Raw genomic sequence first — 17,329 nt, forward strand, 5'->3', positions numbered from 1 at the left:
TCTCACTGTTACATGCATTTGAATGGGGAACTCGACCGAAACAAAGTATAGGTTTTCATTATGTGAATAACTTGGAAATCTTAGCTCAAACAGCTGCAAAACCTGTTTTCCCAGCACGGAGACCTTGAGTTCTATAAGATAAAGCCATAAACATGTGTATCCGAGTCTTCTATCAAAAGTTACAGCTATTTATATGAAGTTGTACAAAATAGCTTTCTTTCGCCAAGACAGTGCGTTTCTCACTGTTACATGCATTTGAATGGGGAACTCGACCGAAACAAAGTATAGGTTTTCATTATGTGAATAACTTGGAAATCTTAGCTCAAACAGCTGCAAAACCTGTTTTCCCAGCACGGGAACCTTGAGCTCTATAAGATAAAGCCATAAACATGTGTATCCGAGTCTTCTATCAAAAGTTACAGCTATTCATATGAAGTTGTACAAAAACGCTTTCTTTCGCCAAGACAGTGCGTTTCTCACTGTTACATTCATTTGAATGGGGAACTCCACCGAAACAAAGTATAGGTTTTCATTATGTGAATAACTTGGAAATCTTAGCTCAAACAGCTGCAAAACCTGTTTTCCCAGCACGGGAACCTTGAGTTCTATAAGATAAAGCCATAAACATGTGTATCCGAGTCTTCTATCAAAAGTTACAGCTATTTATATGAAGTTGTACAAAAACGCTTTCTTTCGCCAAGACAGTGCGTTTCTCACTGTTACATGCATTTGAATGGGGAACTCCACCGAAACAAAGTATAGGTTTTCATTATGTGAATAACTTGGAAATCTTAGCTCAAACAGCTGCAAAACCTGTTTTCCCAGCACGGGAACCTTGAGTTCTATAAGATAAAGCCATAAACATGTGTATCCGAGTCTTCTATCAAAAGTTACAGCTATTTATATGAAGTTGTACAAAATAGCTTTCTTTCGCCAAGACAGTGCGTTTCTCACTGTTACATGCATTTGAATGGGGAACTCCACCGAAACAAAGTATAGGTTTTCATTATGTGAATAACTTGGAAATCTTAGCTCAAACAGCTGCAAAACCTGTTTGCCCAGCACGGAGACCTTGAGTTCTATAAGATAAAGCCATAAACATGTGTATCCGAGTCTTCTATCAAAAGTTACAGCTATTTAAATGAAGTTGTACAAAAACGCTTTCTTTCGCCAAGACAGTGCGTTTCTCACTGTTACATGCATTTGAATGGGGAACTCGACCGAAACAAAGTATAGGTTTTCATTATGTGAATAACTTGGAAATCTTAGCTCAAACAGCTGCAAAACCTGTTTGCCCAGCACGGGAACCTTGAGTTCTATAAGATAAAGCCATAAACATGTGTATCCGAGTCTTCTATCAAAAGTTACAGCTATTCATATGAAGTTGTACAAAAACGCTTTCTTTCGCCAAGACAGTGCGTTTCTCACTGTTACATGCATTTGAATGGGGAACTCGACCGAAACAAAGTATAGGTTTTCATTATGTGAATAACTTGGAAATCTTAGCTCAAACAGCTGCAAAACCTGTTTGCCCAGCACGGAGACCTTGAGTTCTATAAGATAAAGCCATAAACATGTGTATCCGAGTCTTCTATCAAAAGTTACAGCTATTCATATGAAGTTGTACAAAAACGCTTTCTTTCGCCAAGACAGTGCGTTTCTCACTGTTACATGCATTTGAATGGGGAACTCGACCGAAACAAAGTATAGGTTTTCATTATGTGAATAACTTGGAAATCTTAGCTCAAACAGCTGCAAAACCTGTTTTCCCAGCACGGAGACCTTGAGTTCTATAAGATAAAGCCATAAACATGTTTGTCTGAGTCTTCTATCAAAAGTTACAGCTATTTATATGAAGTTGTACAAAAACGCTTTCTTTCGCCAAGACAGTGCGTTTCTCACTGTTACATGCATTTGAATGGGGAACTTGACCGAAACAAAGTATAGGTTTTCACTATGTGAATAACTTGGAAATCTTAGCTCAAACAGCTGCAAAACCTGTTTTCCCAGCACGGGAACCTTGAGTTCTATAAGATAAAGCCATAAACATGTTTGTCTGAGTCTTCTATCAAAAGTTACAGCTATTTATATGAAGTTGTACAAAAACGCTTTCTTTCGCCAAGACAGTGCGTTTCTCACTGTTACATGCATTTGAATGGGGAACTCCACCGAAACAAAGTATAGGTTTTCATTATGTGAATAACTTGGAAATCTTAGCTCAAACAGCTGCAAAACCTGTTTTCCCAGCACGGAGACCTTGAGTTCTATAAGATAAAGCCATAAACATGTGTATCCGAGTCTTCTATCAAAAGTTACAGCTATTTATATGAAGTTGTACAAAAACGCTTTCTTTCGCCAAGACAGTGCGTTTCTCACTGTTACATGCATTTGAATGGGGAACTCCACCAAAACAAAGTATAGGTTTTCATTATGTGAATAACTTGGAAATCTTAGCTCAAACAGCTGCAAAACCTGTTTTCCCAGCACGGGAACCTTGAGTTCTATAAGATAAAGCCATAAACATGTGTATCCGAGTCTTCTATCAAAAGTTACAGCTATTTATATGAAGTTGTACAAAAACGCTTTCTTTCGCCAAGACAGTGCGTTTCTCACTGTTACATGCATTTGAATGGGGAACTCGACCGAAACAAAGTATAGGTTTTCATTATGTGAATAACTTGGAAATCTTAGCTCAAACAGCTGCAAAACCTGTTTTCCCAGCACGGAGACCTTGAGTTCTATAAGATAAAGCCATAAACATGTGTATCCGAGTCTTCTATCAAAAGTTACAGCTATTTATATGAAGTTGTACAAAATAGCTTTCTTTCGCCAAGACAGTGCGTTTCTCACTGTTACATGCATTTGAATGGGGAACTCGACCGAAACAAAGTATAGGTTTTCATTATGTGAATAACTTGGAAATCTTAGCTCAAACAGCTGCAAAACCTGTTTTCCCAGCACGGGAACCTTGAGCTCTATAAGATAAAGCCATAAACATGTGTATCCGAGTCTTCTATCAAAAGTTACAGCTATTCATATGAAGTTGTACAAAAACGCTTTCTTTCGCCAAGACAGTGCGTTTCTCACTGTTACATTCATTTGAATGGGGAACTCCACCGAAACAAAGTATAGGTTTTCATTATGTGAATAACTTGGAAATCTTAGCTCAAACAGCTGCAAAACCTGTTTTCCCAGCACGGGAACCTTGAGTTCTATAAGATAAAGCCATAAACATGTGTATCCGAGTCTTCTATCAAAAGTTACAGCTATTTATATGAAGTTGTACAAAAACGCTTTCTTTCGCCAAGACAGTGCGTTTCTCACTGTTACATGCATTTGAATGGGGAACTCCACCGAAACAAAGTATAGGTTTTCATTATGTGAATAACTTGGAAATCTTAGCTCAAACAGCTGCAAAACCTGTTTTCCCAGCACGGGAACCTTGAGTTCTATAAGATAAAGCCATAAACATGTGTATCCGAGTCTTCTATCAAAAGTTACAGCTATTTATATGAAGTTGTACAAAATAGCTTTCTTTCGCCAAGACAGTGCGTTTCTCACTGTTACATGCATTTGAATGGGGAACTCGACCGAAACAAAGTATAGGTTTTCATTATGTGAATAACTTGGAAATCTTAGCTCAAACAGCTGCAAAACCTGTTTGCCCAGCACGGAGACCTTGAGTTCTATAAGATAAAGCCATAAACATGTGTATCCGAGTCTTCTATCAAAAGTTACAGCTATTTAAATGAAGTTGTAGAAAAACGCTTTCTTTCGCCAAGACAGTGCGTTTCTCACTGTTACATGCATTTGAATGGGGAACTCGACCGAAACAAAGTATAGGTTTTCATTATGTGAATAACTTGGAAATCTTAGCTCAAACAGCTGCAAAACCTGTTTTCCCAGCACGGAGACCTTGAGTTCTATAAGATAAAGCCATAAACATGTTTGTCTGAGTCTTCTATCAAAAGTTACAGCTATTTATATGAAGTTGTACAAAAACGCTTTCTTTCGCCAAGACAGTGCGTTTCTCACTGTTACATGCATTTGAATGGGGAACTTGACCGAAACAAAGTATAGGTTTTCACTATGTGAATAACTTGGAAATCTTAGCTCAAACAGCTGCAAAACCTGTTTTCCCAGCACGGGAACCTTGAGTTCTATAAGATAAAGCCATAAACATGTTTGTCTGAGTCTTCTATCAAAAGTTACAGCTATTTATATGAAGTTGTACAAAAACGCTTTCTTTCGCCAAGACAGTGCGTTTCTCACTGTTACATGCATTTGAATGGGGAACTCCACCGAAACAAAGTATAGGTTTTCATTATGTGAATAACTTGGAAATCTTAGCTCAAACAGCTGCAAAACCTGTTTTCCCAGCACGGAGACCTTGAGTTCTATAAGATAAAGCCATAAACATGTGTATCCGAGTCTTCTATCAAAAGTTACAGCTATTTATATGAAGTTGTACAAAAACGCTTTCTTTCGCCAAGACAGTGCGTTTCTCACTGTTACATGCATTTGAATGGGGAACTCCACCAAAACAAAGTATAGGTTTTCATTATGTGAATAACTTGGAAATCTTAGCTCAAACAGCTGCAAAACCTGTTTTCCCAGCACGGGAACCTTGAGCTCTATAAGATAAAGCCATAAACATGTGTATCCGAGTCTTCTATCAAAAGTTACAGCTATTCATATGAAGTTGTACAAAAACGCTTTCTTTCGCCAAGACAGTGCGTTTCTCACTGTTACATGCATTTGAATGGGGAACTCGACCGAAACAAAGTATAGGTTTTCATTATGTGAATAACTTGGAAATCTTAGCTCAAACAGCTGCAAAACCTGTTTTCCCAGCACGGGAACCTTGAGTTCTATAAGATAAAGCCATAAACATGTGTATCCGAGTCTTCTATCAAAAGTTACAGCTATTTATATGAAGTTGTACAAAAACGCTTTCTTTCGCCAAGACAGTGCGTTTCTCACTGTTACATGCATTTGAATGGGGAACTCGACCGAAACAAAGTATAGGTTTTCATTATGTGAATAACTTGGAAATCTTAGCTCAAACAGCTGCAAAACCTGTTTTCCCAGCACGGGAACCTTGAGCTCTATAAGATAAAGCCATAAACATGTGTATCCGAGTCTTCTATCAAAAGTTACAGCTATTCATATGAAGTTGTACAAAAACGCTTTCTTTCGCCAAGACAGTGCGTTTCTCACTGTTACATGCATTTGAATGGGGAACTCCACCGAAACAAAGTATAGGTTTTCATTATGTGAATAACTTGGAAATCTTAGCTCAAACAGCTGCAAAACCTGTTTTCCCAGCACGGAGACCTTGAGTTCTATAAGATAAAGCCATAAACATGTTTGTCTGAGTCTTCTATCAAAAGTTACAGCTATTTATATGAAGTTGTACAAAAACGCTTTCTTTCGCCAAGACAGTGCGTTTCTCACTGTTACATTCATTTGAATGGGGAACTCCACCGAAACAAAGTATAGGTTTTCATTATGTGAATAACTTGGAAATCTTAGCTCAAACAGCTGCAAAACCTGTTTTCCCAGCACGGGAACCTTGAGTTCTATAAGATAAAGCCATAAACATGTGTATCCGAGTCTTCTATCAAAAGTTACAGCTATTTATATGAAGTTGTACAAAAACGCTTTCTTTCGCCAAGACAGTGCGTTTCTCACTGTTACATGCATTTGAATGGGGAACTCGACTGAAACAAAGTATAGGTTTTCATTATGTGAATAACTTGGAAATCTTAGCTCAAACAGCTGCAAAACCTGTTTTCCCAGCACGGGAACCTTGAGCTCTATAAGATAAAGCCATAAACATGTGTATCCGAGTCTTCTATCAAAAGTTACAGCTATTCATATGAAGTTGTACAAAAACGCTTTCTTTCGCCAAGACAGTGCGTTTCTCACTGTTACATGCATTTGAATGGGGAACTCCACCGAAACAAAGTATAGGTTTTCATTATGTGAATAACTTGGAAATCTTAGCTCAAACAGCTGCAAAACCTGGTTTCCCAGCACGGGAACCTTGAGTTCTATAAGATAAAGCCATAAACATGTGTATCCGAGTCTTCTATCAAAAGTTACAGCTATTTATATGAAGTTGTACAAAAACGCTTTCTTTCGCCAAGACAGTGCGTTTCTCACTGTTACATGCATTTGAATGGGGAACTCGACTGAAACAAAGTATAGGTTTTCATTATGTGAATAACTTGGAAATCTTAGCTCAAACAGCTGCAAAACCTGTTTTCCCAGCACGGGAACCTTGAGCTCTATAAGATAAAGCCATAAACATGTGTATCCGAGTCTTCTATCAAAAGTTACAGATATTCATATGAAGTTGTACAAAAACGCTTTCTTTCGCCAAGACAGTGCGTTTCTCACTGTTACATGCATTTGAATGGGGAACTCGACCGAAACAAAGTATAGGTTTTCATTATGTGAATAACTTGGAAATCTTAGCTCAAACAGCTGCAAAACCTGTTTTCCCAGCACGGGAACCTTGAGCTCTATAAGATAAAGCCATAAACATGTGTATCCGAGTCTTCTATCAAAAGTTACAGCTATTCATATGAAGTTGTACAAAAACGCTTTCTTTCGCCAAGACAGTGCGTTTCTCACTGTTACATGCATTTGAATGGGGAACTCGACCGAAACAAAGTATAGGTTTTCATTATGTGAATAACTTGGAAATCTTAGCTCAAACAGCTGCAAAACCTGTTTTCCCAGCACGGGAACCTTGAGCTCTATAAGATAAAGCCATAAACATGTGTATCCGAGTCTTCTATCAAAAGTTACAGCTATTCATATGAAGTTGTACAAAAACGCTTTCTTTCGCCAAGACAGTGCGTTTCTCACTGTTACATGCATTTGAATGGGGAACTCCACCGAAACAAAGTATAGGTTTTCATTATGTGAATAACTTGGAAATCTTAGCTCAAACAGCTGCAAAACCTGTTTTCCCAGCACGGGAACCTTGAACTCTATAAGATAAAGCCATAAACATGTGTATCCGAGTCTTCTATCAAAAGTTACAGCTATTCATATGAAGTTGTACAAAAACGCTTTCTTTCGCCAAGACAGTGCGTTTCTCACTGTTACATGCATTTGAATGGGGAACTCGACCGAAACAAAGTATAGGTTTTCATTATGTGAATAACTTGGAAATCTTAGCTCAAACAGCTGCAAAACCTGTTTGCCCAGCACGGAGACCTTGAGTTCTATAAGATAAAGCCATAAACATGTGTATCCGAGTCTTCTATCAAAAGTTACAGCTATTTAAATGAAGTTGTACAAAAACGCTTTCTTTCGCCAAGACAGTGCGTTTCTCACTGTTACATGCATTTGAATGGGGAACTCGACTGAAACAAAGTATAGGTTTTCATTATGTGAATAACTTGGAAATCTTAGCTCAAACAGCTGCAAAACCTGTTTTCCCAGCACGGGAACCTTGAGTTCTATAAGATAAAGCCATAAACATGTTTGTCTGAGTCTTCTATCAAAAGTTACAGCTATTTATATGAAGTTGTACAAAAACGCTTTCTTTCGCCAAGACAGTGCGTTTCTCACTGTTACATGCATTTGAATGGGGAACTCGACCGAAACAAAGTATAGGTTTTCATTATGTGAATAACTTGGAAATCTTAGCTCAAACAGCTGCAAAACCTGTTTGCCCAGCACGGAGACCTTGAGTTCTATAAGATAAAGCCATAAACATGTGTATCCGAGTCTTCTCTCAAAAGTTACAGCTATTTAAATGAAGTTGTACAAAAACGCTTTCTTTCGCCAAGACAGTGCGTTTCTCACTGTTACATGCATTTGAATGGGGAACTCGACCGAAACAAAGTATAGGTTTTCATTATGTGAATAACTTGGAAATCTTAGCTCAAACAGCTGCAAAACCTGTTTTCCCAGCACGGGAACCTTGAGTTCTATAAGATAAAGCCATAAACATGTGTATCCGAGTCTTCTATCAAAAGTTACAGCTATTCATATGAAGTTGTACAAAAACGCTTTCTTTCGCCAAGACAGTGCGTTTCTCACTGTTACATGCATTTGAATGGGGAACTCCACCGAAACAAAGTATAGGTTTTCATTATGTGAATAACTTGGAAATCTTAGCTCAAACAGCTGCAAAACCTGTTTTCCCAGCACGGAGACCTTGAGTTCTATAAGATAAAGCCATAAACATGTTTGTCTGAGTCTTCTATCAAAAGTTACAGCTATTTATATGAAGTTGTACAAAAACGCTTTCTTTCGCCAAGACAGTGCGTTTCTCACTGTTACATTCATTTGAATGGGGAACTCCACCGAAACAAAGTATAGGTTTTCATTATGTGAATAACTTGGAAATCTTAGCTCAAACAGCTGCAAAACCTGTTTTCCCAGCACGGGAACCTTGAGTTCTATAAGATAAAGCCATAAACATGTGTATCCGAGTCTTCTATCAAAAGTTACAGCTATTTATATGAAGTTGTACAAAATAGCTTTCTTTCGCCAAGACAGTGCGTTTCTCACTGTTACATGCATTTGAATGGGGAACTCGACCGAAACAAAGTATAGGTTTTCATTATGTGAATAACTTGGAAATCTTAGCTCAAACAGCTGCAAAACCTGTTTTCCCAGCACGGGAACCTTGAGTTCTATAAGATAAAGCCATAAACATGTTTGTCTGAGTCTTCTATCAAAAGTTACAGCTATTTATATGAAGTTGTACAAAATAGCTTTCTTTCGCCGAGACAGTGCGTTTCTCACTGTTACATGCATTTGAATGGGGAACTCGACCGAAACAAAGTATAGGTTTTCATTATGTGAATAACTTGGAAATCTTAGCTCAAACAGCTGCAAAACCTGTTTTCCCAGCACGGGAACCTTGAGCTCTATAAGATAAAGCCATAAACATGTGTATCCGAGTCTTCTATCAAAAGTTACAGCTATTCATATGAAGTTGTACAAAAACGCTTTCTTTCGCCAAGACAGTGCGTTTCTCACTGTTACATGCATTTGAATGGGGAACTCCACCGAAACAAAGTATAGGTTTTCATTATGTGAATAACTTGGAAATCTTAGCTCAAACAGCTGCAAAACCTGTTTTCCCAGCAAGGGAACCTTGAGTTCTATAAGATAAAGCCATAAACATGTTTGTCTGAGTCTTCTATCAAAAGTTACAGCTATTTATATGAAGTTGTACAAAATAGCTTTCTTTCGCCAAGACAGTGCGTTTCTCACTGTTACATGCATTTGAATGGGGAACTCCACCGAAACAAAGTATAGGTTTTCATTATGTGAATAACTTGGAAATCTTAGCTCAAACAGCTGCAAAACCTGTTTGCCCAGCACGGAGACCTTGAGTTCTATAAGATAAAGCCATAAACATGTGTATCCCAGTCTTCTATCAAAAGTTACAGCTATTTATATGAAGTTGTACAAAAACGCTTTCTTTCGCCAAGACAGTGCGTTTCTCACTGTTACATGCATTTGAATGGGGAACTCCACCAAAACAAAGTATAGGTTTTCATTATGTGAATAACTTGGAAATCTTAGCTCAAACAGCTGCAAAACCTGTTTTCCCAGCACGGGAACCTTGAGCTCTATAAGATAAAGCCATAAACATGTGTATCCGAGTCTTCTATCAAAAGTTACAGCTATTCATATGAAGTTGTACAAAAACGCTTTCTTTCGCCAAGACAGTGCGTTTCTCACTGTTACATGCATTTGAATGGGGAACTCGACCGAAACAAAGTATAGGTTTTCATTATGTGAATAACTTGGAAATCTTAGCTCAAACAGCTGCAAAACCTGTTTGCCCAGCACGGAGACCTTGAGTTCTATAAGATAAAGCCATAAACATGTGTATCCGAGTCTTCTATCAAAAGTTACAGCTATTTATATGAAGTTGTACAAAAACGCTTTCTTTCGCCAAGACAGTGCGTTTCTCACTATTACATGCATTTGAATGGGGAACTCGACCGAAACAAAGTATAGGTTTTCATTATGTGAATAACTTGGAAATCTTAGCTCAAACAGCTGCAAAACCTGTTTGCCCAGCACGGAGACCTTGAGTTCTATAAGATAAAGCCATAAACATGTGTATCCGAGTCTTCTATCAAAAGTTACAGCTATTCATATGAAGTTGTACAAAAACGCTTTCTTTCGCCAAGACAGTGCGTTTCTCACTGTTACATGCATTTGAATGGGGAACTCGACCGAAACAAAGTATAGGTTTTCATTATGTGAATAACTTGGAAATCTTAGCTCAAACAGCTGCAAAACCTGTTTTCCCAGCACGGAGACCTTGAGTTCTATAAGATAAAGCCATAAACATGTTTGTCTGAGTCTTCTATCAAAAGTTACAGCTATTTATATGAAGTTGTACAAAAACGCTTTCTTTCGCCAAGACAGTGCGTTTCTCACTGTTACATTCATTTGAATGGGGAACTCCACCGAAACAAAGTATAGGTTTTCATTATGTGAATAACTTGGAAATCTTAGCTCAAACAGCTGCAAAACCTGTTTTCCCAGCACGGGAACCTTGAGTTCTATAAGATAAAGCCATAAACATGTGTATCCGAGTCTTCTATCAAAAGTTACAGCTATTTATATGAAGTTGTACAAAAACGCTTTCTTTCGCCAAGACAGTGCGTTTCTCACTGTTACATGCATTTGAATGGGGAACTCGACCGAAACAAAGTATAGGTTTTCATTATGTGAATAACTTGGAAATCTTAGCTCAAACAGCTGCAAAACCTGTTTTCCCAGCACGGAGACCTTGAGTTCTATAAGATAAAGCCATAAACATGTGTATCCAAGTCTTCTATCAAAAGTTACAGCTATTTAAATGAAGTTGTACAAAATAGCTTTCTTTCGCCAAGACAGTGCGTTTCTCACTGTTACATGCATTTGAATGGGGAACTCGACCGAAACAAAGTATAGGTTTTCATTATGTGAATAACTTGGAAATCTTAGCTCAAACAGCTGCAAAACCTGTTTTCCCAGCACGGGAACCTTGAGCTCTATAAGATAAAGCCATAAACATGTGTATCCGAGTCTTCTATCAAAAGTTACAGCTATTCATATGAAGTTGTACAAAAACGCTTTCTTTCGCCAAGACAGTGCGTTTCTCACTGTTACATGCATTTGAATGGGGATCTCGACCGAAACAAAGTATAGGTTTTCATTATGTGAATAACTTGGAAATCTTAGCTCAAACAGCTGCAAAACCTGTTTGCCCAGCACGGAGACCTTGAGTTCTATAAGATAAAGCCATAAACATGTGTATCCGAGTCTTCTATCAAAAGTTACAGCTATTCATATGAAGTTGTACAAAAACGCTTTCTTTCGCCAAGACAGTGCGTTTCTCACTGTTACATTCATTTGAATGGGGAACTCGACCGAAACAAAGTATAGGTTTTCATTATGTGAATAACTTGGAAATCTTAGCTCAAACAGCTGCAAAACCTGTTTTCCCAGCACGGAGACCTTGAGTTCTATAAGATAAAGCCATAAACATGTTTGTCTGAGTCTTCTATCAAAAGTTACAGCTATTTATATGAAGTTGTACAAAAACGCTTTCTTTCGCCAAGACAGTGCGTTTCTCACTGTTACATTCATTTGAATGGGGAACTCCACCGAAACAAAGTATAGGTTTTCATTATGTGAATAACTTGGAAATCTTAGCTCAAACAGCTGCAAAACCTGTTTTCCCAGCACGGGAACCTTGAGTTCTATAAGATAAAGCCATAAACATGTGTATCCGAGTCTTCTATCAAAAGTTACAGCTATTTATATGAAGTTGTACAAAAACGCTTTCTTTCGCCAAGACAGTGCGTTTCTCACTGTTACATGCATTTGAATGGGGAACTCGACCGAAACAAAGTATAGGTTTTCATTATGTGAATAACTTGGAAATCTTAGCTCAAACAGCTGCAAAACCTGTTTTCCCAGCACGGAGACCTTGAGTTCTATAAGATAAAGCCATAAACATGTGTATCCGAGTCTTCTATCAAAAGTTACAGCTATTTAAATGAAGTTGTACAAAATAGCTTTCTTTCGCCAAGACAGTGCGTTTCTCACTGTTACATGCATTTGAATGGGGAACTCGACCGAAACAAAGTATAGGTTTTCATTATGTGAATAACTTGGAAATCTTAGCTCAAACAGCTGCAAAACCTGTTTTCCCAGCACGGGAACCTTGAGCTCTATAAGATAAAGCCATAAACATGTGTATCCGAGTCTTCTATCAAAAGTTACAGCTATTCATATGAAGTTGTACAAAAACGCTTTCTTTCGCCAAGACAGTGCGTTTCTCACTGTTACATGCATTTGAATGGGGAACTCGACCGAAACAAAGTATAGGTTTTCATTATGTGAATAACTTGGAAATCTTAGCTCAAACAGCTGCAAAACCTGTTTTCCCAGCACGGAGACCTTGAGTTCTATAAGATAAAGCCATAAACATGTTTGTCTGAGTCTTCTATCAAAAGTTACAGCTATTTCTATGAAGTTGTACAAAAACGCTTTCTTTCGCCAAGACAGTGCGTTTCTCACTGTTACATGCATTTGAATGGGGAACTCGACCGAAACAAAGTATAGGTTTTCATTATGTGAATAACTTGGAAATCTTAGCTCAAACAGCTGCAAAACCTGTTTTCCCAGCACGGGAACCTTGAGCTCTATAAGATAAAGCCATAAACATGTGTATCCGAGTCTTCTATCAAAAGTTACAGCTATTCATATGAAGTTGTACAAAAACGCTTTCTTTCGCCAAGACAGTGCGTTTCTCACTGTTACATGCATTTGAATGGGGAACTCCACCGAAACAAAGTATAGGTTTTCATTATGTGAATAACTTGGAAATCTTAGCTCAAACAGCTGCAAAACCTGTTTTCCCAGCAAGGGAACCTTGAGTTCTATAAGATAAAGCCATAAACATGTTTGTCTGAGTCTTCTATCAAAAGTTACAGCTATTTATATGAAGTTGTACAAAAACGCTTTCTTTCGCCAAGACAGTGCGTTTCTCACTGTTACATGCATTTGAATGGGGAACTCGACCGAAACAAAGTATAGGTTTTCATTATGTGAATAACTTGGAAATCTTAGCTCAAACAGCTGCAAAACCTGTTTTCCCAGCACGGAGACCTTGAGTTCTATAAGATAAAGCCATAAACATGTGTATCCGAGTCTTCTATCAAAAGTTACAGCTATTTATATGAAGTTGTACAAAATAGCTTTCTTTCGCCAAGACAGTGCGTTTCTCACTGTTACATGCATTTGAATGGGGAACTCGACCGAAACAAAGTATAGGTTTTCATTATGTGAATAACTTGGAAATCTTAGCTCAAACAGCTGCAAAACCTGTTTGCCCAGCACGGAGACCTTGAGTTCTATAAGATAAAGCCATAAACATGTGTATCCGAGTCTTCTCTCAAAAGTTACAGCTATTTAAATGAAGTTGTACAAAAACGCTTTCTTTCGCCAAGACAGTGCGTTTCTCACTGTTACATGCATTTGAATGGGGAACTCGACCGAAACAAAGTATAGGTTTTCATTATGTGAATAACTTGGAAATCTTAGCTCAAACAGCTGCAAAACCTGTTTTCCCAGCACGGGAACCTTGAGCTCTATAAGATAAAGCCATAAACATGTGTATCCGAGTCTTCTATCAAAAGTTACAGCTATTCATATGAAGTTGTACAAAAACGCTTTCTTTCGCCAAGACAGTGCGTTTCTCACTGTTACATGCATTTGAATGGGGAACTCCACCGAAACAAAGTATAGGTTTTCATTATGTGAATAACTTGGAAATCTTAGCTCAAACAGCTGCAAAACCTGTTTTCCCAGCACGGAGACCTTGAGTTCTATAAGATAAAGCCATAAACATGTTTGTCTGAGTCTTCTATCAAAAGTTACAGCTATTTATATGAAGTTGTACAAAAACGCTTTCTTTCGCCAAGACAGTGCGTTTCTCACTGTTACATTCATTTGAATGGGGAACTCCACCGAAACAAAGTATAGGTTTTCATTATGTGAATAACTTGGAAATCTTAGCTCAAACAGCTGCAAAACCTGTTTTCCCAGCACGGGAACCTTGAGTTCTATAAGATAAAGCCATAAACATGTGTATCCGAGTCTTCTATCAAAAGTTACAGCTATTTATATGAAGTTGTACAAAAACGCTTTCTTTCGCCAAGACAGTGCGTTTCTCACTGTTACATGCATTTGAATGGGGAACTCGACCGAAACAAAGTATAGGTTTTCATTATGTGAATAACTTGGAAATCTTAGCTCAAACAGCTGCAAAACCTGTTTTCCCAGCACGGAGACCTTGAGTTCTATAAGATAAAGCCATAAACATGTGTATCCGAGTCTTCTATCAAAAGTTACAGCTATTTAAATGAAGTTGTACAAAATAGCTTTCTTTCGCCAAGACAGTGCGTTTCTCACTGTTACATGCATTTGAATGGGGAACTCGACCGAAACAAAGTATAGGTTTTCATTATGTGAATAACTTGGAAATCTTAGCTCAAACAGCTGCAAAACCTGTTTTCCCAGCACGGGAACCTTGAGCTCTATAAGATAAAGCCATAAACATGTGTATCCGAGTCTTCTATCAAAAGTTACAGCTATTCATATGAAGTTGTACAAAAACGCTTTCTTTCGCCAAGACAGTGCGTTTCTCACTGTTACATGCATTTGAATGGGGATCTCGACCGAAACAAAGTATAGGTTTTCATTATGTGAATAACTTGGAAATCTTAGCTCAAACAGCTGCAAAACCTGTTTGCCCAGCACGGAGACCTTGAGTTCTATAAGATAAAGCCATAAACATGTGTATCTGAGTCTTCTATCAAAAGTTACAGCTATTCATATGAAGTTGTACAAAAACGCTTTCTTTCGCCAAGACAGTGCGTTTCTCACTGTTACATGCATTTGAATGGGGAACTCAACCGAAACAAAGTATAGGTTTTCATTATGTGAATAACTTGGAAATCTTAGCTCAAACAGCTGCAAAACCTGTTTTCCCAGCACGGAGACCTTGAGTTCTATAAGATAAAGCCATAAACATGTTTGTCTGAGTCTTCTATCAAAAGTTACAGCTATTTATATGAAGTTGTACAAAAACGCTTTCTTTCGCCAAGACAGTGCGTTTCTCACTGTTACATTCATTTGAATGGGGAACTCGACCGAAACAAAGTATAGGTTTTCATTATGTGAATAACTTGGAAATCTTAGCTCAAACAGCTGCAAAACCTGTTTGCCCAGCACGGAGACCTTGAGTTCTATAAGATAAAGCCATAAACATGTGTATCCGAGTCTTCTCTCAAAAGTTACAGCTATTTAAATGAAGTTGTACAAAAACGCTTTCTTTCGCCAAGACAGTGCGTTTCTCACTGTTACATGCATTTGAATGGGGAACTCGACCGAAACAAAGTATAGGTTTTCATTATGTGAATAACTTGGAAATCTTAGCTCAAACAGCTGCAAAACCTGTTTTCCCAGCACGGGAACCTTGAGCTCTATAAGATAAAGCCATAAACATGTGTATCCGAGTCTTCTATCAAAAGTTACAGCTATTCATATGAAGTTGTACAAAAACGCTTTCTTTCGCCAAGACAGTGCGTTTCTCACTGTTACATGCATTTGAATGGGGAACTCCACCGAAACAAAGTATAGGTTTTCATTATGTGAATAACTTGGAAATCTTAGCTCAAACAGCTGCAAAACCTGTTTTCCCAGCACGGAGACCTTGAGTTCTATAAGATAAAGCCATAAACATGTTTGTCTGAGTCTTCTATCAAAAGTTACAGCTATTTATATGAAGTTGTACAAAAACGCTTTCTTTCGCCAAGACAGTGCGTTTCTCACTGTTACATTCATTTGAATGGGGAACTCCACCGAAACAAAGTATAGGTTTTCATTATGTGAATAACTTGGAAATCTTAGCTCAAACAGCTGCAAAACCTGTTTTCCCAGCACGGGAACCTTGAGTTCTATAAGATAAAGCCATAAACATGTGTATCCGAGTCTTCTATCAAAAGTTACAGCTATTTATATGAAGTTGTACAAAAACGCTTTCTTTCGCCAAGACAGTGCGTTTCTCACTGTTACATGCATTTGAATGGGGAACTCGACCGAAACAAAGTATAGGTTTTCATTATGTGAATAACTTGGAAATCTTAGCTCAAACAGCTGCAAAACCTGTTTTCCCAGCACGGAGACCTTGAGTTCTATAAGATAAAGCCATAAACATGTGTATCCGAGTCTTCTATCAAAAGTTACAGCTATTTAAATGAAGTTGTACAAAATAGCTTTCTTTCGCCAAGACAGTGCGTTTCTCACTGTTACATGCATTTGAATGGGGAACTCGACCGAAACAAAGTATAGGTTTTCATTATGTGAATAACTTGGAAATCTTAGCTCAAACAGCTGCAAAACCTGTTTTCCCAGCACGGGAACCTTGAGCTCTATAAGATAAAGCCATAAACATGTGTATCCGAGTCTTCTATCAAAAGTTACAGCTATTCATATGAAGTTGTACAAAAACGCTTTCTTTCGCCAAGACAGTGCGTTTCTCACTGTTACATGCATTTGAATGGGGATCTCGACCGAAACAAAGTATAGGTTTTCATTATGTGAATAACTTGGAAATCTTAGCTCAAACAGCTGCAAAACCTGTTTGCCCAGCACGGAGACCTTGAGTTCTATAAGATAAAGCCATAAACATGTGTATCCGAGTCTTCTATCAAAAGTTACAGCTATTCATATGAAGTTGTACAAAAACGCTTTCTTTCGCCAAGACAGTGCGTTTCTCACTGTTACATGCATTTGAATGGGGAACTCAACCGAAACAAAGTATAGGTTTTCATTATGTGAATAACTTGGAAATCTTAGCTCAAACAGCTGCAAAACCTGTTTTCCCAGCACGGAGACCTTGAGTTCTATAAGATAAAGCCATAAACATGTTTGTCTGAGTCTTCTATCAAAAGTTACAGCTATTTATATGAAGTTGTACAAAAACGCTTTCTTTCGCCAAGACAGTGCGTTTCTCACTGTTACATTCATTTGAATGGGGAACTCGACCGAAACAAAGTATAGGTTTTCATTATGTGAATAACTTGGAAATCTTAGCTCAAACAGCTGCAAAACCTGTTTTCCCAGCACGGGAACCTTGAGTTCTATAAGATAAAGCCATAAACATGTGTATCCGAGTCTTCTATCAAAAGTTACAGCTATTTATATGAAGTTGTACAAAAACGCTTTCTTTCGCCAAGACAGTGCGTTTCTCACTGTTACATGCATTTGAATGGGG

Source organism: Maylandia zebra, linkage group LG13 (genome assembly GCF_041146795.1).
Source record: "Maylandia zebra isolate NMK-2024a linkage group LG13, Mzebra_GT3a, whole genome shotgun sequence".
Taxonomy (NCBI): Eukaryota; Metazoa; Chordata; class Actinopteri; order Cichliformes; family Cichlidae; genus Maylandia; species Maylandia zebra.